Source organism: Mixophyes fleayi, chromosome 2, assembly GCF_038048845.1.
Source record: "Mixophyes fleayi isolate aMixFle1 chromosome 2, aMixFle1.hap1, whole genome shotgun sequence".
Taxonomy (NCBI): domain Eukaryota; kingdom Metazoa; phylum Chordata; class Amphibia; order Anura; family Limnodynastidae; genus Mixophyes; species Mixophyes fleayi.
The window spans coordinates 32,681,842-32,706,733 of record NC_134403.1 but is presented as its reverse complement, the minus strand read 5'-3'; the positions used below and the strand labels follow the sequence as shown (position 1 = coordinate 32,706,733).

Here is a 24,892-nt window from a genome sequence, read left to right as displayed (position 1 = left end):
GGTGGCAGGGGCTATTTAACAAATTTTAGCTGGTCTTGCAAGACTTGGCTCAGCAGCCCATTAGGAATAATTTAAAGGAAATACGTGCAGGTAGTCCAGTGACCCAGCCCAAGGGAGCCCACTATGGGACCCATCAGGGGGGCATATGCCCCCCCCCCTACCTCCCAGCCAGCCCCTGGTTGGTGGTTGGCTTAAGACGTAAGATTTTGTTAAGAATGCTTATCAAAGCATATTGCTGGTTGGAATATAATTTAATGGACTCTCCAGCTATCAAAGTACAAATAGTGCTAAAATATATAAAATAATGCAACTACACAACATATAGAATGGGGGCATTTAGCTTGTAAAAAATAAATGCTTGTTTTACAGTAGAAATTCAGTTATTCTGAGACATGGTTATCAATATTTTTAAAAGGACAGTCTTGAATTCCTCCAGGGAAATAGGCCATGACATAACAGTTTGTGGCCAAGGTTATGGCACAGAATGGCTGGCTGGATAAGGCTGTGTAGATCAGGGTGTGGCCTCTTTAGTCCCTTTTTTATTAGTTTCCTAACGTTGGGAGGTATAAAGACTCTTTTTTTGGTGTGTGGTAGAACTGCAGATTTTGGTTTATGCTTTTAGAACATTATGTGCAGACATATATTGAAATCAAAGAAGGACTACGTTGAGATTGCCTAACTTACAAAGACCAAAAAACAAGTAGGCCTGGCTTTCTTAGCTGATCAACTGAAAAAACGGATTATACGGGGATCACATAAGGACTTTTCAGCATCTGAAATGGTATTGAGGAATTACACTGTAGAAAACAATCTGCTGACCTAGCTAGAAGCTGGACCACTAACGCAGATATCCACCTACAGACTCTGAACAGCAGTGACTGGAGGCTTACTAAGAAAAGAATTGTTTATAGTGGTCTTCCCCTTGAGACTACTGTATGGGACAATCCTCTGCTCTCTGAGTTATTTAACATATCTGATGTGGCAGTTGTATTAGGGACTGCAGTTGGAATCATTTAATCAATTCTAAGACCTTTCTGCCATCCCTAATGATCCTTTCTATAGATACCTGCAATTGAGGTATGGCCTGCCGATGCAATGATTCCCCTTCATAAGCAATTATCATATAATAAGAATTTTTTTTACTCAAGATCTTCAAGCAATGACCCTACAGCATATGGTACCATTTGACTAGAGTATAGTAGAATATAAACATCAGAGCTACTGTGGGATTCCAGAAGTTATGGGGCTGAGGTGTAACCTCCTAGGGACCTTGCAACTTACCAATTCATAACTGTGCTTTTCATGAGTGTAGCTAATGTTCTAACTAACGAGTGTGCTGGGGTCACTGACACGTTTAACTAGACCTCAACAATGTCCTTGTCAGATTGGGTTGTAAAGGTTACGTTTTCTCTATGATGTAGGCTTAATACACAAGCATTCAGTACATGCCTCTGAGCTTGCATTGACATAACCTTGTCTACTTCAGTCACTTATACAAATGAATAGAGCTCAATGACCTGGCTCTCTCAGCACTGGTGATGCCATATAAGTAAGTTTGATTGTTTTATTGTCCTTTCCTCCAAATGTGTGTGTGAAGATACGTTGTTCCCAAATCACTCAGACACGGTATTAGGGGAAAAAATAGAAGGATGATTTATTCTGCAGAACAGGATTACATACAGCACGGCCCCGTAACGATAGCAGGTCCAACAAACGTGGAAATCAGTGCAAATAAATCCAGTGGGGTATGTTCCACAGCGCATCTCTGGCAGAGCATCACCTCTTGGACCAAGTCAGTCACATACGTGTCCAGCTCCCATCCTCTTTTATCACCTCCTAATCCCACCTTGGGAACTGCCTGCCCAGGGGAGTTGTAAAAGGTCACGATTGGTGGGCTGCTTACAATTTCCAGCCCCCTCTCCTACCTCCCCAGGTGTCTTCCCTCAGGTGACCCCTGCTGGGTCCGGCTCCTGGCTGTCTGTAGAGCTCCCTAGTGGACAATAGGGAGCAAACTGAAATAACAATGGTAGCTTAATTTACTCAACTCCTGAGTGTTCCCTGTGGAGTTTCGAATTTAACCCCTGAAGTACTTTTCCAAGGAGATTTTATAGTTACATCACTGATACTTCCTGATAACAAAATGGCTAAAAAGTGCAGTTCAGGTATGGGTTAGATTAAGGGGTTGTAACACCATACACTATGCCCGCTGCTTTACAGTGTGTGACTTATACAATGTGCTACTATGGACCGCCAGACAATATATTATGCTGCCTTCTCAGATTTAAGGAACGGAGTTCCTGATTTTGAAGTGTGTACATCATTCAAGACTTGCCATACAAGACTCTGGGCACAGCAGCTGTGGTCATTGACTTAGGTTATTAAATGTTAAAGAACACATATTGGAAGACCTAAGAGTTAAAAACAAGTTTATCCCCGTATCTTCTGTGCAATTTACAGCTTGATACCACACGGCAATGACAGGTCTCTACTACTCCTTTATGACAGGACTCCACATAGACATTTTCTCTTGACATAAATGTTCTTTAAGTCTTACAGCCCACAACTCCAAGGGTCAGTAGCCTATTAATGGAGGGGGGGGGGGGTTGTTACTGGGTGAGGTTCACATTTTCTTTTCAAGGATTTGTTGATCCACAAGAATAAGGATTCGGGGGGGGGGGAGTACTGAACTATAAATCATACATGTTTTGGCCATGTTTTAAATGTACAGCTTATAATTTAGCAAGTTCTCCAATATTATTATCCTTTGTTTATAGGGGGCCACTATATTATGCAGTGCTTTACAGAGAATATGTAATCATTGACATCAGTACCTGCCCTATTGAAGCTTAGAAGTTCTGTACCACACACACACACATACACTAACGGAGGCGTAACAAGCGAGTAGTGCAGGGAGGCGGGCAGGAGGGAAACGGGGCCCCCGACCCTCTGCCCCACCAATGGTAGTTCCGCCGCTGAACACAAATTAGGGTCAATTTAGTGAAAGTCAATTAACCAATCGGTATGTTTTTTGACCGTTAGGAGAGACTGGAGCACCCAGAGGTGTCAGTGCAGTGAGGTTGCAATGCTAACCATTATGCCACTGTCATGCTCTAAGCTGCCTTATAATGTTTTTTTTCCTGGAGATTACATTTTGCAATTATCAGCCTGTGTGCAATATTGCAAAAGCCACTGAAAAATAATTCATGAACGTATCAGGCACTTTGCAATGGGCCTCCCAAAAGGCATTGTAGTGGGATTGATAAGTAGAAAGCAAATCAATATTATTATATGCATCAGTCTATTTAGACTACGTGAATGTATTTTAATACATGATGCATTGGGTGAACATAGAAGAAAACTGACACAAGGGGCTGATTAGCACTTCTTGTGCTGAACACTTAATAATGGTACACAACAAATCTGAAACACATTTGTTTTCTTCCGTGAAAATACATATATTAGATTTAAGTGGTTTCCGTACAGTAGTTCTTATCAGAGCCTTGGGCAGCAGTCATTATGGCAATGTAAAATGTTTACGTACGGAGATAATGCTTCTAAAATATCTCACCACTAATCTTTAAATTGATTTTGTAGGCACAGTTTAAAGCAGACTCTGATACCTGATATTTAAAACTATTATTCATAGTTGGAGCTTAAACATAAAGTGTCAGTTTTCAATTCTTTACGTTCAAATTCATTCCAGATGCATGTTTGTACAAATTGAACCAATTCAACCAGTTATTTTGCTTAGCTGAATTTAGCAGAACCTGCAACAGTTCATTAAAGCGGAAGAACAAAATAATGCTTCAAAAGGTGGTTTGCGAAATTTTTCCATATGATGAAATCACTGATTGCTCATAATTTTCCATTAGATGTTTCAGAAGTCGTAAACAGAGAAAGGCTAATTTTGATATCACATGCGCTGGCATCCTTACATGAACTCTCTGTTTCCAGATGGTGCGATAACTTTTAAGTTTGGTCTTAGGTTGGTAAACACTCTCCTGACTCGGAGGTAAGAGAGCATAGTCAGGAATGACTAGTACTGAATGAATTAATTTATTTACATAGTGCCACCAATTTCGCAATGCTGTACAGATAATATTTTTCCATTCACATCACTACCCTCTGCAAAGGAGCTTACAGTCTAAATTCCCTAACACATGCACACACTAGGGTTCATTTTTGTCACCACCCAATCAACCTACTGGTATGTTTTGGGCGTGTGGGAGAAAACCAGAGCACTAGGAGGAAACCCCCTCTCACAAACACATGGAGTACATACAAACTCCATACAGATAAGACCAAGATCGGGAATCAAACTCATGACAGCGCTGCGATTCAGGAGGACTAACCGTTGTGCCAACATCATCATCATCATCAATATTTATTGATACAGCGCCAGCAGATTTCGTAGCGCTTTACAATTGGGAACAAACAGTAATAAAACAACTGGATAATACATACATATATAGAAGTAAGAGGGCCCTGCTCGCAAGCTTACAATCTATGGGACAATGGTTTGATACACAAGGGTAAGTGGTACACCATACTGAATATTTGTCCAGCTAGAAACATGCGGCCAACAAGTAATGCCATTTCAAATAGTCCTAAACTATATGTTATACCCTTAAGGTGGCTGAATTAGCATTCTGTGGTTTAACAATACTTAAACTGTATTTCTAGTTTCAGATCAGAAAGAAAAAGAAACTATCTTTAGATCTCTCTCTCAGCTTGTACGCTAGTCAATATACCTTGCAGGCACCTGTCTTGGATGAAATGAAGTCTACAAAAGGGGTAACTTCATGTTATAAAGTGTGCTAAAGTAAGTAGCCTTCCAACGCAGTGCCTGTATGTGTAGAAAGGCCACTGCAGACAAGTAGGACAGGGAGATCCCGGCCAGGGGGCGTGGCATGAGGGTGGGAGGGTCAGGACACGGTCAATCGAGACATTTTGGCCCCGCCCCGCAACAGAAATCTAATTTTGCTGTGGGGGGCAAAATTTTTGCTAATTAGGTAATGAAGGCTTCCATTCTGCTCACTTCACTAGCAAGTAGGCAGGATGCAAGAAAATTGCCTGCTCTCCCGGGAGTCCAGGAGACCTAGCCGGGTTTTGGGAGTTTCTGGGACATCCTGGGAGAGTTGGCAAGTATGAGTTAGGACCAGGAGTGAAATCACTACTTCTTCTGAGTAGGGATGTGCACCGGCGACTTTTGAGGTCTCGTGTTTTGTGTTTTGGATCCGGATTTTCGTTATTTTTGAGGTTCGGATTTGTCTCGCAAAACACTTGACGAAAGGTCTCGGTTCGGATTTAAGGTATTGGATTCGGATTTTTTTTGAAAAAAACATAAAAAGTTTAAAAATCAAGTTTTTGGGCTTATTTTCACTCCTAGGCTATTATTAACCTCAATAACATTCAATAACAAGCATTTCCACTAATTTACAGTGTATTGTGAACACCTCACAATATAGTTATTAGTCCAAAACGTTGCAACAAGGTATCTTTCTGGACTGCGTAGAGGAGTGGGTCACCACAATATATATTAAAAACCCTGAACTTTTATGATTCGCACCAATAATTGTACCTGGACTGCGTAGAGGAGTGGGTCACCACAATATATTAAAAACCCTGAACTTTTATGAATCGCACCAATAAATGTACCTGGACTGCGTAGAGGAGTGGGTCACCACAATATATTAAAAACCCTGAACTTTTATGAATCGCACCAATAAATGTACCTGGACTGCGTAGAGGAGTGGGTCACCACAATATATTAAAAACCCTGAACTTTTATGAATCGCACCAATAAATGTACCTGGACTGCGTAGAGGAGTGGGTCACCACAATATATATAATAAGAAAACCATCAACTTGTTTGATTCGCACCAATAAATGTACCTGGACTGCGTAGAGGAGTGGGCACTGGGCACCACAATAAAATATATAAAAAACCTTCAACAGGTCTGCATTACACTACACATACGGCTGCTCCTCCATCCTCTCCATCATATACATGTTGGAGTTTTAGCGTGTGACAACCTCTTGTTTTTGATAATGTCAGTGCATTTTGAATATTTTTCAATTTGCCCCACACCACTGAATGTACTTTATCTATGATACGCATCTATCTATCTTGACTGCGTAGTGGGGTGGCCCCGGTACCCAACTTGATACCGGGGCCACAATAAAATAAATACACCCTCCACGTGTCAGAATTCCACCAAACAAGTATCTGGACTGCGTAGTGGGGTGGCCCCGGTACCCAACTTGATACCGGGGCCACAATAAAATAAATACACCCTCCACGTGTCAGAATTCCACCAAACAAGTATCTGGACTGCGTAGTGGGGTGGCCCCGGTACCCAACTTGATACCGGGGCCACAATAAAATAAATACACCCTCCACGTGTCAGAATTCCACCAAACAAGTATCTGGACTGCGTAGTGGGGTGGCCCCGGTACCCAACTTGATACCGGGGCCACAATAAAATAAATACACCCTCCACGTGTCAGAATTCCACCAAACAAGTATCTGGACTGCGTAGTGGGGTGGCCCCGGTACCCAACTTGATACCGGGGCCACAATACCTCCTCCAAACATGCTACAGACAATTCGTCATTGAGATCCCATTAAGTATGTTAAAGACAGACAGGGTCCAAGTGTTATTAGTTGACTTTGTAAAGAAAAAAACTGTCCCTGTTGCACATAGTCGTGCAATGAAGACTTACTTTTTCATTTAAAGGCACGATCTTTCAAGTGTAGTGTTTGTAAGTCTAAGTCATATTATACTTTTGGTAAAATTGGTTTTTTTTGTTCCTCTTTATGTTAATTAATTAGTAATAGAATTAAAGTAGGAAATAGAATTAAATAGAATTAAAGTAGGAAATAGAGTGGTATAGAGTTGTAGTGTGGTATAGATAGAGTGGTCCACACAATATAATAATAAAACCCTCAACTGGTCTGAATTCCACCAAACAAGTATCTTGACTGCGTAGTGTGGTGGCCCCGGTACACAATTTGGTACCGAGGCCACAATATAATTTAAAAACCCTCCACGTGTCGGAATTCCACCAAACAAGTATCTGGACTGCATAGTGGGGTGGCCCCGGTACCCAATTTGATACCGGGGCCACAATACCTCCTCAAAACATGCTCCAGACAATTCGTCATTGACAGACCCCAGACAGACAGGGTCGTAGTGTTATTGTTTGACTTTGTAAACCCAAAAAAATGTCCCTGTTGCACTTGCACATAGTCGTGCAATGAAGACTGACTTTTTCATTTAAAGGCACGATCTTTCAAGTGTAGTGTTTGTAAGTCTAAGTCATATTATACTTTTGGTAAAATTGGTTTTTTTTGTTCCTCTTTATGGTAATTAATTAGTAATAGAATTAAAGTAGGAAATAGAATTAAATAGAATTAAAGTAGGAAATAGAGTGGTATAGAGTTGTAGTGTGGTATAGATAGAGTGGTCCACACAATATAATAATAAAACCCTCAACTGGTCTGAATTCCACCAAACAAGTATCTTGACTGCGTAGTGTGGTGGCCCCGGTACACAATTTGGTACCGAGGCCACAATATAATTTAAAAACCCTCCACGTGTCGGAATTCCACCAAACAAGTATCTGGACTGCATAGTGGGGTGGCCCCGGTACCCAATTTGATACCGGGGCCACATTACCTCCTCCAATTTCCAAGTGTAGTGTTTATAACATCTTAACACTACACTAATTCTAGCACGTCAAAACCTCTTGTTTTAAATAATGACAGGGCATTTAACTTTTGATTTAATTTATTGAATTTGTTGGCATTTTCTTTTACTTTTTGAACATGGCAAACGACTGTTGAATGGTCACATAATGCCAAAAAAAAAGGTGCAAGATGGAATTGTCCTTGGGCCCTCCCACCCACCCTTATGTTGTTGAAATAGGACATGCACACTTTAACAAACCAATCATTTCAGCGACAGGGCCTACCAAACAACTGTGGCTGAAATGATTGGTTTGTTTGGGCCCCCACACCAATAAAACAATTCATCTCTCCCTGTACAAACTAAACAGGCTCTACTGAGGAAAGATGTCGTCCTTATCCTCAACCTCTGATTCCTCTCCCCCTACAGTGTGTACTTCCTCCTCCTCACACATTATCAATTCGTCCCCGCTGGACTCCACAACCACAGTCCCTCTGTACTGTCTGGAGGGCAGTGCTGTACTTCATTGAGGAATTGATTATTCATTTTTATAAACATCATTTTTTCAACGTTGTGAGGAAGCAACCTCCTTCGCCGCTCACTGACCAGGTTCCCCGCTGCACTAAAAACTCTTTCCGAGTACACACTGGAGGGGGGACAACTCAGTTAAAAAATAGAGCCAGTTTGTACAGGGGCTTCCAAACTGCCTTTTGGAGTTCTACCACGTCACTACCTCTAGTTAATTTAGATTGCAAGGCTTGTAAATATAAATACTTTGAAGATAAAAAAAAGCAGGCTGCACAGACTGTGGAGCTAGAAAGTGAAATTAAATGGACCACGTTACTTTGGTGGCTATCTATGCCCCCCCCCCCGCCCTACACTTGTAGTTGAATATAAATAAAGCAGCCTGCATAGACTGTAGAACTAGCAATTCAAATATACAAAGAAATGGACAAAGGCAGTTTGGTATCTGTCTGCATCAGATCCCCTCTCCACTAGGAGTAAAACAGAAAACTTTTCAGCCGTTATATAATCTAGAATATAAATAGAAATTGAGAAATGCAATTTGGTATCTGTCTGCATCATAATCATCAACATCCTCCTCAGCGCCAGCTACATCAATATCCTCCTCCCAGTGCACAACATTCACACCTTCATTAGCCAAATCTGTAACTGGACTGTGGGTGATCCTTCCAGCATATGCAGAGGGCGTGCTGCAAATGCTGGATGGAGTCACCTCTTCCCGTACAGTGATGGGAAGGTCAGGGTTCACAACCAACAACACCCTTGGACTCGCCTTGGGGATTTGTGATGTCATCTGTTTAGAAGGCAGAGTTCTTTGCTGTTTTGTTGTTGTTGCTGACAGCATAACTCTCTTAAATTTTTTGTAGGGGGGGGGAGGAGGGCTTTGATCCTTGGGTGAAGTTGGACCACTAGTCATGAACACGGGACAGGGCCTAAGCCGTTCCTTGCCACTACTTGTCGTAATTGGCATATTGCCAACTTTACGTTTCTCCTCAGATGATTTTAAGTTTCTTTTTTTGCTGTTTTTTGAGAACTTGGGCTTTTAGGATTTTACATGCCCTGTACTAGGAGATTGGGCATCGTGCTTGCCAGACGACGTTGATGGCATTTCATCGTCTATGTCATGACTAGTGGCAGCAGCTTCAGCATTAGGAGGAAGTGGGTCTTGATCTTTCCCTACTTTATCCTCCAAATTTTTGCTCTCCATTATATGTAGCACAAGATACTGCAGAATGTGTGAACTTGGTAATATTGCAGTACCAATGGACTTATAATGCTGGATTGGTTTTGCAAATTTGGTTATAATTATTATATATATTTTTTTTTTTTTAATTTTTTATTTTTTTTTACTTTTTTTTTATTTTTTACAAACTTGGGAATAATGGGGAAATAACTATGCCCTTAGAAGCACAGAGCACAGGACACAGCACCACTGGACTGAACAGGACACGGCACAGGACCCAGCAGCACTACGGAACTCAGCAGGACAGAGCACAGGACACAGCACCACTGGACTGATACTGCAGAATGTGTAAACTTTGTAATATTGCAGTACCACTGGACTTTTACTGCTGAATGTGTGAACTTGGTAATATTGCAGTACCAATGGACTTATAATGCTGGATTGGTTTTGCAAATTTGGTTATAATTATTATATTTTTTTATTTTTTTTTAATTTTTTATTTTTTTTTACTTTTTTTTTATTTTTTACAAACTTGGGAATAATGGGGAAATAACTATGCCCTTAGAAGCACAGAGCACAGGACACAGCACCACTGGACTGAACAGGACACGGCACAGGACCCAGCAGCACTACGGAACTCAGCAGGACAGAGCACAGGACACAGCACCACTGGACTGATACTGCAGAATGTGTAAACTTTGTAATATTGCAGTACCACTGGACTTTTACTGCTGAATGTGTGAACTTGGTAATATTGCAGTACCAATGGACTTATAATGCTGGATTGGTTTTGCAAATTTGGTTATAATTATTATATTTTTTTATTTTTTTTTAATTTTTTATTTTTTTTTACTTTTTTTTTATTTTTTACAAACTTGGGAATAATGGGGAAATAACTATGCCCTTAGAAGCACAGAGCACAGGACACAGCACCACTGGACTGAACAGGACACGGCACAGGACCCAGCAGCACTACGGAACTCAGCAGGACAGAGCACAGGACACAGCACCACTGGACTGATACTGCAGAATGTGTAAACTTTGTAATATTGCAGTACCACTGGACTTTTACTGCTGAATGTGTGAACTTGGTAATATTGCAGTACCAATGGGCTTATACTGCAGGATTGGTTGTGAAAATTTTGTGGTAATTAAAAAATATTAAAGTAGTTTTTGGTATTTTATAAAAAAAAAAATTTTTTATTTTTTTAAACACAGGGGAATATTGGGGAAATAACTATGCCCTTAGAAGCACAGAGCACAGGACACAGCACCACTGGACTGAACAGGACACAGCACAGGACCCAGCAGCACCACTGACCTCAGAAGGACAGAGCACAGCACACAGCACCACTGGACTGATACTGCAGAACACAGCACAGCACAGCACAGCACAGCACAGCACAGCACAGCACAGCACAGCACAGCACAGCACAGCACAGAACTAAACAGCACAGAACTAAACAGCACAGAGGACCACCTAACACACCCTCCCTCTACCCTGATCAATGCCCGAGTGAAGATGGCGGCGACTAGCGGGGAATTTATAGGATCCGAGTATCGCGAGATCCGACAACGGGATTATGAGTCAGAGCCTCAGTTTCACTTTTGAATTTGGCGCCAATACCCGGATCTGTCTCGGATCCGACTCGGATCCGCAACGTTCGGGTGGGCTCGGATTTCAGAAATCCGAGCGCGCTCATCCCTACTTCTGAGTATAGGAACCAAATGCTGCAGCATAGCGAGAAGCCAGAGATACTCGCCGCTAATTACTACCAGAGTTACTAATGCTGCTATGTCATCTGCCTGGTGACAAAAAGCTGGCATATTTTATTATAACCAAAATAACTGTTTTATTTGTGTATTAAATGCTCATTGTTTTCAAATTATGCATCTATTGTATCACAGTTTGCACGTTAGAAGTAAACATTGTTATTGATTAATACATCTTTATTAAAGCAATGTAATATATATTTTTGGATTTATGTAACTGCTCAAATCAGCTTACGGGCTAACAGACTTGAAAATTCATAGAAGACTTTGGGATGATTTACATAAGTAAGTTTGCCTGCTGTGAATTCATCAGCAATGTTTCTTATAACTTCACTATGTTGCCTCTGGCTTAAGTCTAGTTTGCATCTAATCAAGCCCAAAAAAAGTAATATAGAACAGTGTCGGTAACAGGGAGGAGGAAAATACAGATGACATCATAGGGATTGTAAATCATCATCATCATCATCTAGATAGCACCCCCAATTCCGCAACAGAGAATATCTGTAATTCACCTCAGTCCCTGCATCATTGGAGCTTCAGTCTAAATTTCCTAAAACACAGACACTAGAGTTAATTTTTGCCAGTATACCTAGTAGTATGTTTTTAGAGTGCGGGAGGAAACCAGAGCACCCAGAGAAAGCCCACGCAAATATGGTGAGAACATACAAACTCCACACAGATAAGGCCATGGTCGAGAATCAAACTCATAACCCCAGTGCTGTGAGGCAAAGGTGCTAACTGGGCCACCCTGCTGCCCAAAATGTACATAAAAGATTCTGTGTATCCTGGTGTTTATTGCTCGAGAATGTTCGCAGCAGCACAGGGTATTTCAGGAGATGGGTGTGTTGATTTTGCAACAATGTCTACTCATGAGATTGTGTGAGTGAGGACAGGGCTGCACGTGACAGGGGGAGTGACATGATGTGAGGAGGGGAATGGAGGCAGCAGAAGACACAGACTGAGACTTATATAGTGGAAGAAGCAGGGTCTCCAGCAGCACAGAGTATATCAGGAGATGAGTGATGTTTTAATGAGGACAGGGCTGCACATGATAGTAGCAGTGTTATGATATAAGGAGGGGAATGGTGACAGCAGGAAGTGACAGACTGAGAGTTATATAGTGGAACGAGCAGGGTCCTCCAATAGCACACAGAGTAGTAATATAATAATTCTGTGAGGGTATTGTGGTGTCAAACCACCTCTAGATGTAGGATGTTGTTCATACATCCAACTTGCTATTAGCACCAATTGTAACTTTATACTGTGTGTGTGCACGGTAAGAGAGACTACAGTGAGGTCATCCTGGTGGTTCTGGATCTTTTGAAAACCATAACAACATCTCTGCCATATTGTTATTATTGCTATTATCTTTTAGGTTTATAACATCAACATTTTCAGCAGTACTGTTGAAAAGAGAAATGATAACAATACTAAAATGACATTTTAACACCTTGAGGCAAAAGGTTTAAGGACATATGCACAACTCATGACCATCATGTTATTCAGTTGGTGCAAATAGCAAAAAAGTGTTTAACACCACTGGGACATGATCGTGTCTGAAGGGTTCCTCAGCCATTGTCACAAAACTGCCTCAAAAACATCATTTCTCAAGTACTTTCGTGAAGACAAGAAAACTTTTCAGGACGGAAATCAGCGAAGGTTGTGAGTAAATACATAACAGAGCATCGGGAGAAGAAAATAATTTGTCTATGATGTCCTATGTACCAAACTATCGGAGATGACGGAAGACAGCCATAAGGACAGACTGTAAGGGGTATATTTACTAAACTGCGGGTTTGAAAAAGTGTAGATGCTGCCTATAGCAAGCAATCAGATTCTAGCTGTCATTTTGTAGAGTGCACTAAATAAATGACAGCTAGAATCTGATTGGTTGCTATAGGCAACATCTACACTTTTTCAAACCCGCAGTTTAGTAAATCTAGCCCTAAATGTGAAGCATAATTCTGTAATAAGAACAGTTTACTGACAAAAACTGATCATGTATGAAAGCTGCAACTCAGGGGTGCTGTAGAATGGGTAACGTGCTGTGAGGGGTGAACCATTGAATTAAGAAAACTATGAAAGAGGCTTATTCACAATCCCACTGCATGAACTACAATTATACTTAGTAAGCTCTTTCGAATAACAACAACGCTTTCTAAGAAGAAAATGAAAAACTGGTCTAATTTTTATTTTCCCAATGATTTTTTGAGTGCAATCATACTAATATGCCCTTTCTGCGGACTGAACAAGGCAATTAACTTTTTACTTTACTCGTTTTTATTATCTACATGGTCTGATGACCTTTCCCCGTAATACTTGTCAGAACAAATTTTACCGCACGGAAGAATAGTCCCACTTTATGTTTAAGTTAATTAAATGACAAAGTAACAACAATAATCTTTAGCCACAAAGTGTTTCCAATATTTTAAGCCCTTGAAGATTAAAATAAAAGTGATTTAAAAAGCGGCAGCGTAGTGTAACTTAAAATCCATGTAACAATATTTGAATAAAGACGTATTTATTATAGATGCGGACATTTAAAATGTTTGAAAAGTAAAATAAAATAATTAAAACATTAAAAATAAAACATTTCAGACGAGTGAGATAAGGAATCACTGTGCAAGCCTTTCTGAAACATTAACCGATGTGAACGTTCACTAAAGAACATCTATAAGGTGTTTCTGTGTTCATGCAGGAGATAGAGCAACTCTGCTCTCTTCGCATACAGCGTTAATAATTGTCACCGGACAAACCATTACCAACATAATCTATAGATTTCCACTGTTATCTCTCAATGCACAAAGGCACATAATCTTTATCGGGGCTTTAAGACTGATGTTCAGTAGGATATTCTTAGCATACAGGATTTGTCTGGAAATAAACAGATCATTTCTTTCGAGCTGGAATATGGTCAGCTTAAAATTTGGCTGGTGGTTTTCAAGGTGATGGATACATAACATAATGGCCTTGATTTATCAAAACGAGAGAAACGTCTGCAGGAGGCAAAAAAAATGTCATGGATGTTTACTAAGAGATTATTGTTCTTTATTCCTAGGTGCATTTGGTTAGGGTCAGAGTACCTTATGCACTCATTCTTCAAAATTGGTTACACACTGATGTGTAGGTGAAGAAGTGGGAGGGGCTATAAGAACCTGTAACCAATCACAGCATTAGAATGTTTACAGCAGCATAGAATGTTGCAGCATAGCTAACTCCTGTTTGTCTACACCAGAGTATTGATTTGGGGTATTTGAAAGAATTTTCATACATCGGACCTTTTTATTTATTTAAAGTCTTTGTGTTAGACACATGGAACAATATATTACAATTATATTATTTTTTTAAGTTGCTGTGGTATCTAAGAAATAGAGCCAACTCTATGTGTAAAATGTCACAGAGAATTTTTTCATTTTCTTACCGTTAGTTAAAGCTACAGTTGGAGATTATGGGTGCAGGACAAGAGGTGAGATACAAGGACTCTCAAAATGTTTCGATCATGCCTTAATAAGCTTGCCCCTTTATTGTAAGGACTGACAAAGAGAGGTTGCAGATAATAACGGTTGAGATGTATAGATGCATCTTACAGCAGAATTCCTTATTGATTGCAGAGGGAATAATCTTGTCTTTGGCAGCCAGGCAGAAGAAGATTGTAATAGTCAAGCAGGACATTATAGGGGTAGCAAGGAGAAGCTTTGTGGCATCTTGTAGAGGAAAGGACGTGTTTGAAAGATATTGTGCAGCTAGAAACATGTCTTGGAGATTGTTTAAATGTGACAAATAAAGGAGAGTACAGAGTAGAGGGTGGCACAAAACAATGAACTTCAGCAGTATGTAGAACCATTAAGCTGATGACAATTGTGTCCAAGAGCAGCTTTTAGTACTGTGCCAAAGATTATTTCACAAAACAGTTGTCAAATAGTGAATTTGGCAGAAATAACCATTGTTTAGAAGCATGTGGATTATTTTACTAATTGGTTACAGGATTGACCTAACCTTGTTCCACAAAGACTGTACGTGAAGGCATTTTACTATTAGTTTTGTGCCCTATGTACTACCCAATCCAGCATCACATTTTTCATGGTTTTCATAGAATTAACAAGGAAAGTAAAACAGTGATAATAATATACACAAAGTTCAAACTTTGGAACAATGCTGTCCTACACAACGGCCTCCAAAGGCCTGGGAGGTCGGGTGATGGTTTTCTAATTCTGGGTGGTTGTACAATTTTCAACTCAAACATTTCAAAACAAAAGTGTTCTCATAAAATATATTCAAAGGGATTATCCACGTTTGGACAACCCTGCCTTGTTGTGACCTCCATCCACATAAAGGAAATGGAGGCTTATAGAAGGCCTGTGACTTTAAATCAAGAACTAAATTGTGCTGTAAGTTCACAGCACAGAATCCATCCAGCCCTCTTCAATAGCACCGAATACACCTTCCTATCAAGCGCTATAAAGACATGAAGCCCAAATAGGGCTTAATGATATAAACCCCAAGAGTTGGGTTATTTTGTACCAGCACCCCACCTCATGCAGGGGGATAACAATTTCAGCCCAGTCCAATGCATCCTTTGGGGGGCTCCTCCCAGTACTTACACATAGCCCCCTTGCTCCTTTTAGCCCCCCCTCCTTTTGGAGTCCTCCACCCTCCCTTCCCCGTCTTAGTGACCGACCATTCAGTTTATATCTTTACCGTGCTTTTTGTTTGCCTAAGACTTTATATTTTTTTTGCAGTGCAGACCCGCGGTCAGTGACCAATACATTGGTGTCATAGGGTTTGAGAGGAGTTGGGCGATGGAGTGTTGCCCCCTTAATTAAAGCAGCTGAATGTGGTGATCTTGCCATTTCAGGGAGATCCAGGGCTTGCCTTTATAGGGGGTCTGTCTGATCTAAACAAGAGATGGGAGAGGCTCTGTTCCCCAGGAGGCACTGAAGGGTACGGATGGGCTCCTTAATTTATTGATCGTGTTGATTTTAGTTGACAGAAGTTTTTATTGGCGCCAATTTTGTTTACGCAGCTAACAGTTAATAGAGTTGTGACATCCGATTTTCTAAAAATAAATGGTTGTCTGTCATTAATTGTACCATGTTCTTGATATTGTGTACACAAGTATGGTGTATGGTGGTTTGAGGTAAAGACATCAATCGCTAGGTCGTTTATGAATGGACATAGTGTTGAGCAGAGAGCATCCATGTTAATTTAACATCCAAAGCAAGATAAAGAGATGACATGCTAAGAGCCACTGAGAGGAGCGGAGAGAAGCGAGAGGAGTCAGAGGGCAGAAGGTCCAAGAGCAGGTGGGCTGAGTAGCTGGAGAGCGAAGTTAAAAGTGGTGGAAACAGGAGGCAGGAAAGCCCTGCTCAAAGGAGCGTATAATCTAAAGGGAGTGGAAGTCAGACAGAGACACAAGGGTGAGATTTAAATGCGGCCACCAAGGTCACATTGCAGTCTCGCTGCCCCATTACTGAATCATTGCCCCAAACGTCACCATGTCCTGTGTATATAAAAATAAGTAAATGTATTCTACCAATAATTACAAACCATCATGCTGACAGGCATGCCTAAACACATCCGCTCCCCAGGGTGAAGCCTATATACATATAACATAAGACAGAACGTAGCATAAGAAAAAGAATAAAAATATTAGGCCAAGGACTATGCGACCTTTCCCCAAATCTGAGTCTGCTACTCTCTATTCTGTTCCTAATCTATTCTGTGAATTAATGTTACAATATACCTGACTATTCTTGTCCACTGATGGTCTCAATGGACTTACTCATGACAACACACCTTGCCTTGGATGTCAGTAAGACGGATACTTTTGCCCACTAATTCTGTTCCTAGTACATCACAGTTTGAGTTCTAAAAATAAACAATTGTCTATTACTGATTTTACTGATCAGCACTGGGTTTGGGAAAACTGAATCACATGAGAAGCCTTCTCTTATTCCCTGATAATTATATTTCATCTGTCATTATTATACAAAGATTGCTAATCCTGCGATGTGCTGTATACAAATGTAGCAGATTTCTTTTTAATCAACCTTTCATTCAGATACATTGTGTACTCAATGATCTGTCGGGGGCTATTATTTATAATGTAAGTGCCCCTTTGTAGACACACTTACATGGTGGTCTTATGCAGGCACACTCAACAGACGAGTGTACCATTGATTTAAATTAATTACTCTCTATCCGTAGTATGTAGGAATCTCTTTATGTGCAATATGCTTGTAATTATGCTGGCTGTAATTATGCAATTACACATAATGTTTGTATTCTCTTTGCACAGAATGATGCCATTTTGCACTGTAATTTCAAAATAATAAAGAAAGTCAGACTATATTATTTTCAGAATGTTATTCTATATTCTATATAACTTTGCTATAACAACTGCTAGCCTGGCAGGCTTATAAGACTTGAGTTTGTGATCTTCCGGACTTTTAAAAATGTATTAGCTCACAATCATTTATAATGCAATTTTTCTGGTTCTTCTTTAGCACCCTGTGGCTATTTATATGTTATGTGATATTTTACTTGCTGTTCATATGTAATCCTATTTCTATCCTCCTCCTCTGCCAGAATCCAAGTTTTTATAGCAGTATGTGTAGTGGATATACGCAGCAGGGGATACAACCTAGAGCAGACACATCAAGCTTTGCAAGTATAAAGGCATTTGGGAGGATCTTTCATTGGATACATCTCCATGGGAGGTCGGATACAGAATGTTTGTGGAGGAATGTCTAAGTCAATTTACGAATCCAACTCTGAATGTGGCAATGCCAATGGTTTAAACTTGAAAACTGTTTGTTCAACATGCCTCGTTGTCAATAAGTGATGCTATTCACAGATGAAGGGTACTTGTTTTAAAGTAGCTATCCCATGTATTTTTTTTATATAAATCACTGTGGCAGGATACAAGAAGAATGTTGATATTTACCATTGTCCCTTGTTTTTTTCTGTTCAGGCTGCGATTAATGATTTATGACTAGACTACCATGGCAACCACAGTCACATTGCACATGATGTAGTGAGGAGAAAGTCATTGGAACACCCCTCTGAGCTCTTTCTGCACAATGATATCCTTCCCCACCCCCTCTGCCATCACATGACAGTTTGGGAGCTGTGAGCCTTTGTGTAGTACACTGACTGAGTCTGCCAGCCAGGTTTTTATATTTATAGTTAATAAAATGAAAACAAACACGATTTTGTCAGTCGTCCCTCCTGTTGGCACATTCCTATGATGGATACCCTGGGCTGAATTGCATTATTTAATACAATTGGCTAGGAGGGTTGGCAGCAGCAGAACTATAAATATTATGACTCAGCCAAGGATTTCCATTCCCTTTTAAAGGAGCAATGCCACATATAAGATTGTTTTTCTTTAAATAGTAAGTTAAATACCTTTTAAAAATGATAGTTCTCTGGTTGGCAAAAGAAAGGGCTGACAGATGTAGACACAGTCAATCTGCTATGCAGACATAGGCTTACAGCTCTCAGCATGTCATGTGATGACAGGAGGAGAAAAATGTGCAGACTGAGCTCAGAGTTGCATTCCAAAGCTTCTCTGCTCACTACAGCATGTGCCATGTGACTGTGGTTGCCATGGTATTCCAGAATCTTAAATCATTAATAGTAACCTGGAAGAAAAAAATGGAAATGGCCAATGTCAACATTCTTAACACTCTAAAAATTCTAAAGATACCTATGTTTTTTTCAAGGGATTGCTTCCTTAAATATATTATAATAACATTAACATTAAGGCACCAACACCCAAAAATGTTTCCACAGGTTCTAGGTGCATTAGATAAGACAAGCTCACAGCAGTAATGTATCTGGAAACAAAACATCCACATATATAACGTTTGGAAAAAAGGCAGTATCAATGATCCCTTTATTTACTGCTCTTTAAAGAGTGAGCCATAATTCTGCACTGCGTAGAAACGCAGGTGCAACATGACCACACAAGCCGCTATGGCAGCACAGTGGCGTAGTGGTTAGCACTTCTGCCTCACAGCACTGGGGTCATGAGTTCGATTCCCGACCATGGCCTTATCTGTGTGGAGTTTGTATGTTCTCCCTGTGTTTGCGTGGGTTTCCTCCGGGTGCTCCGGTTTCCTCCCACACTCCAAAAACCTACTGGTAGGTTAATTGGCTGCTATCAAAATTGACCCTAGTCTGTCTGTCTGTGTCTGTGTGTGAGTGTGTGTCTATATTAGGGAATTTAGACTGTAAGCTCCAATGGGCCAGGGACTGATGTGAATGAGTTCTCTGTACAGTGCTGCGGAATTAGTGGCGCTATATAAATATATGATGATGATGATAGTGAGCAATGTGTTATTCTGTTCTAAATCAGTTTGCATATCTTGCGTGAAAGCTCTCAGAAAGCAAAGTAACCAATTGCCTGTGCAGGCTAGCGCACATCTTACACCTGTTGGGCAGAATGGGAAAGGAATGTGTGTTCTAACTTTGGCAGAGTACAGTAAATGTTTGTTCACATAAATGTGGCTCATGCCTGCTAGGAGGCGTATCTCTTGCACCCGCTATAGGGCAGGTGCAAATACTTGCTGATGATAATGTCTTATTGTAACCCAGGAGCATATGCTAATGATACGGAGGCACACACATCGCGAGATGTATACAGCTCTGCACATGGGTGGAAATACGCTCTTTTTCTGTGCTCTCTCTTTTTTTAAGACTAATGTGCTCCCATTTTGCGACCATCAGCCCCAAAATCTTTAATACGGTTTAAATATTAGGTATGTGTTAGGGCCCACGACCACAGGGATGAGCTTTTAGAACAGGTAGAGTAGAGATCTTCACCTTTAGCAGTCGCCTTTCCTGTAGAGCTTTATGTGCTCACAGGTACTCAGATGCCCCCAGGTCTTAGACTAAGAGTAGTAAAAGCTTATCCAAAATGGCCGTAGCGCAGATGGAACCGGGAGCGCTAGCTCAGACTGGAGTGTGTGGTCAGTAGCAGGCCGAGGTCAGGGGTCCGAAGCAAACAGGTAAATCGATATCCAAGCAGAGGTCAGGGTCACAAGCAAAACAGCGAAGTCCAGAGTTCAAAGCCAAAAGGTCAGGGCAACAGGCAAGCAGGCAAGGTCCAAGGTACAGGCAAGGGTCACAACAATAGATCAGTCAAACAGGAATCCAACAGCAGGTCAGCACAGCACAGGACTGGAAACGCTATAACCATCGGGGAGGCTAAGCCCTCCCTGCCTTAAATACTGAAAAGGACCAATCAGCAGGGAGATGTAGAATAGGGTAATTGCCCCCCCAGGAGTAGATTAATTAATGGACTAATTAGCTCCACATGTGTTAGGGCGCACGCGCCTGGCTTTCAGCATCGCCGGGACGCGGTACTGACTTAGAACGGTGTCCCGGCTGTTTCCCTGACAACGGGCGGGACACAGGAAGCGGAAGTGACGTCCCGGCCATTGTCATGACAACAGCTGAGACACAGGTTGGAACGAGCGGCGGCTCCCCGTCGCTCGTATCAGTATGTCTTTAAATGTAAAAAGTCTCAAACAGATGCAGGGATACTATTTTATTTTCTAGATTTGAACGTGTAGCATTTATATAAGATCAGGGGGCTATTTATGAAACACTATTGTGACTTAAGTTATGGCAAAAAGTATCAGTGCTTTTATGAAGACTCCAATGCCGGAGGTATCACAGATATCTTCAGCATTCACTACAGTTTTGATTGCTACCACTGCCCCATAGCGAAACAGCCAAATCAAGCTTCAAAAAACTATGCTTTTTGGAACTTGATATAGCCATCTGAAGATGGAGTTACCATTGTGTTATCGCCTGCTGAAGAGGAGAGCGCATTGTAGTGAATGCACAGCACGCATCTTGTAGTCAGGAAGTGCATTCTTTAGAAAGAGCTCAAACAACCTACAGCCATTAAGAACATTAGAATGTTCACAGGGCTGAACCAATCTGTAATGAAATCAGAGGCATGAAAAATTCACAATACACAAGCTAACAAACCCAACAGTACAATAGAACACCATCAGGCTATAAAAAAAAACAGTAGTCAAAAAACAGTCAAAGGACTAGACTTGCAGAACGTTCACATGGCTAAATCAGTAGCCAGACAAGGCATTCACAATACAAGTTGCAATAGAAAGAGAAATAAAAATTATGTGTGAAACGCACCCCTATGAGAATTTATTTGCGAAACGCGAAGGTGAAATTTAATTATAATTGAAAAAATCTTTTATTCTTGTAATCAATGATACAATAAAAAAAATAATTAGCAAATACATGAAATAAAATAGCATAGTCATGCTATAATCCCAGTAACTTTTACAGGAACAACAAATGGTTTCTAACCAAGGTAAATAAATGTCAAGGGCTGCAAACAGATGAAAAACAGATAACAAGAAAACAAATAAATACAACGTAAAAGAATGCACTGTAGCAACATGTGACACACAAGCAAGCATGCTATTATGTATGTTTATATTTATATATTGTATGCTGGCATACTGCGTCTACTGGATTAAATCTCCAGTGGAAGTAATGGTGGGACTAACTGCATTTCAGATGAGCGGTAGGAACGTTCAATCAAAAAGGGATTGCTACATGTCATTGAAATATTCCCTTGATTCATCAAGTTGTTGACATAAAAGATCTCTGTGGTGATTTCTCTTGGTTATTTTTTTATAAGGGAAATGCTGTTATGCAGGGAAGAGAAAAAGAATTCACAGGAGTTTTCAAATGTTTACAAATAGAGGCACCGGAATAGCTAAAAAACTGTCCTTTATGGGAAGGTTTTTATGGTTGTATTATTAATATTATTCATGGTATATTATAGATAGATTATATTGTTATTATGTGTAGTGTTAAAGACAGCATTGGATTGGCTCAAGGGAAGACTGCAGCATCTTCCGCTGTGCCTTATCCATCAACCTGATTTCGCCTGGTTCAGCCTTCAGACAACTTTTGTGATTTGTTGAGTTATCAGGTGCGTTATCCTGAAACCCGTTACTCAGAAAGTTTTAAAAAATCAAAGGAAAATAATTACTACTGTTCGGTGATTTTGTCACACAAAATGATCATTAAAAATGATTGCCAAGTGTTTCTTAAGTTACTGTGAGGAGCTCTGCTAAACTATTTCACAAGGCGAGGAATGGCAGGAGCACCGTGGGGAAACACAATGGGCGATATTAAAATGCATTGTAGTAGATTTTAGGATGATGCATCAAGTTATGGTAAAAAAAAAACTTTATTCGGTTTAAAGCATTCCGAAGAATTGATCCTGTACCAGCTACATATGGCTGTCAAAAGATATTTCGGCCCCCGATACAGCAACTTCATGGGGCCCCTCCCATAGGCCACACCTGGTTGATGGCTTCTCCCACTACACAGGCAGGCCAGGGCCCCCAGGCTCCTCCCCCTCTCAGCGCTCCTGCAAGTACACGCCCTTATGCAATTTAAATACTGAAATTATTTTATTTTTATGGCTTTCGTCTATTCTTTGGGGTGAAACCCTTTATATCACAAAGACAATGTTTAGTTTTAGTCTTTATTTTATTGCTCATGCATAGATGACACCTCAACTCTCCAATGCTTACAGCAGTTTTCTGTCATTTTTCCAATTAACAATGAATTGATGACATCACTAAGACGAATATATGCAGATATTATTTACAGCTTACACATACATTAACATATGTTAGGAACTAGACATCCATATGAATTCTTATAACTAATATTCCTATAAATGGGCTTAATGATGTCATCATGAAGTTAATTTACTGTCGTATTCTTCCCAGCTGTGCCAATCTGTTATATGTTTAAGTGTTTCGCAGAAATTCTGTCAGAGCTTAAATCTAACCAAATAAGCTTCTCATCTCTACACACAATTAAAGCACAATGTAAGTCATACAGCAAGGGTGGAATTTTGTTCTCTTTAATATGGACCGTCACCTATTTGCAGAGCAAAGAATGTTGAGTTGGAATGTATGAGTGAATCAGACTGCAATGGTATGTCATTTAAGGGTAAGGGGCCTGATTCATTAAGGATCTTAACTTAAGAAACTTCTTATTTCAGTCTCCTGGACAAAACCATGTTACAATGCAAGGGGTGCAAATTCGCATTCTGTTTTGCACATAAGTTAAATACTGACTGTTTTTTCATGTAGCACACAAATACTTGATAGCTTATTTGTACACTGAAATTTAAAGTTGATATTTGTGTGCTACACAAGACCTCAATTAACTGTCTAACGCCAGCTAAATTAGCAGTGATACTAGCATAGTCACTATGGCGTCTGTGAACCGCTTTGTGACACCGTTCATACTTGCTTCCTCTTGCAAAGGATTGTTTAACAGTCAATTGTTGTAAACTACTAGTAAACTTCTTCTTGGTCTGCTTCTGGGATGAAGATCCACCCCCAGCAGCAGCAGCAGCAGTGGGACTAACGCTCAAGAATTCTTCTGAGGAATCCAGGATAGTGGAGGAGTCATCTAGTCTTAGCAACTTGGATGCAGAAATAACTCCGATCGCTAGTGAGGATATTGATAAGGACGGTGTTGTTGGTGTAGATTGCAGGTACTGGGATCTAAGTGAGAGAAGGGAGCTAGTTGTTATTTGTTGTTGTTGTTATTTTTTTAGCATAAGTTTCTGATTTTCTCAACAGCTTTCCATGAACTCTCTTCAAATGTCGTAGCATGGATGAGGTTCCTAGATGGTTAAGGTCCCTACCTCTACTGACCGTGGCTTTACAAATGCTCCAAATGGCTAGACAACTGTTGTCAGGATTTGGATAAAAATAATTTCACGCATAAGAGGTGGAATTTTTGGTCTTATGCCCAGACATGACAATGGTCTCCTGCACCAGAGAAAGCAGTTCTTGCCAGTGATAAGGACTTACACAAACATCATCAGAGTCATCAACATCCTCATTGTCAACTGCACAAATATTCCCCTCATCCTGTTGCAATTCCAAAGTGGCATCCTCAATTTGTGTATCACCGGCTACACTTGGGCTGCTCGTCCACACATTTGCAGAAATGCTGAAAGGAGGCTTCTTTACGAGTACAGTATCAGAAAGTTTCTTCTGCCTCAATGTTTTTACATGTAAAAGTATTTGGGCACCACTTTTTGAGTCTGAATGACAAGGTTTTGAATCGGTATGACTGACCTTACAAGAAGATGCCTCATGACAGTTGCAGAACTAGCATTCATACAGAAAGGTGAAGGCCTAATTCTTTCCTTGCCACTGTGTGTGTGTGTGTGTGTGTGTATGTATGTGTGTATGTGTGTATGTGTGTGTGTGTGTGTGTGTGTGTGTATGTGTAGAATAGCATGTTTGCAATTTTATGTTTTTCTGCAGTTAACTTTGCCTTGATTACAGGTGTTTTTTTCTTTACAAAAGGTAAAATATTTTTTTTTACATTCTTGTTTCCCTGACTTAAAAACACTATACACTTTAACATAGGCTTTAGTTGATGACAGAGAGGGATTACTATAATTATGACTGGTGGCAGCAGCTGCTTGGTGCTCCTGGTCTTCTGTGGACTGATGTGAATTATCGGTGGCACAGAGCAATGTCACTGGAGACTTTTCTGAACACTGCCACCCCTATTGTTTCTGTTTCAGCAATGACAATGAGCAATGGCACTGACAATGTAGACTGGCCACATCTCCTGTTTCTGTGTGAGCTATGGCACAGTACAATGTCACTGGAGACTGCCA

At 40.5% G+C, this 24,892-nt stretch overlaps 1 protein-coding gene across 1 annotated transcript in view; it reads right to left on the bottom strand.

Moving 5' to 3' along the window:
• CNTN5 (contactin 5) overlaps positions 1 to 24,892 on the bottom strand; it is a 1,124,282-nt gene that overhangs the window by 933,798 nt on the left and 165,592 nt on the right. The gene's annotated exons all lie outside the window — the stretch shown is intronic.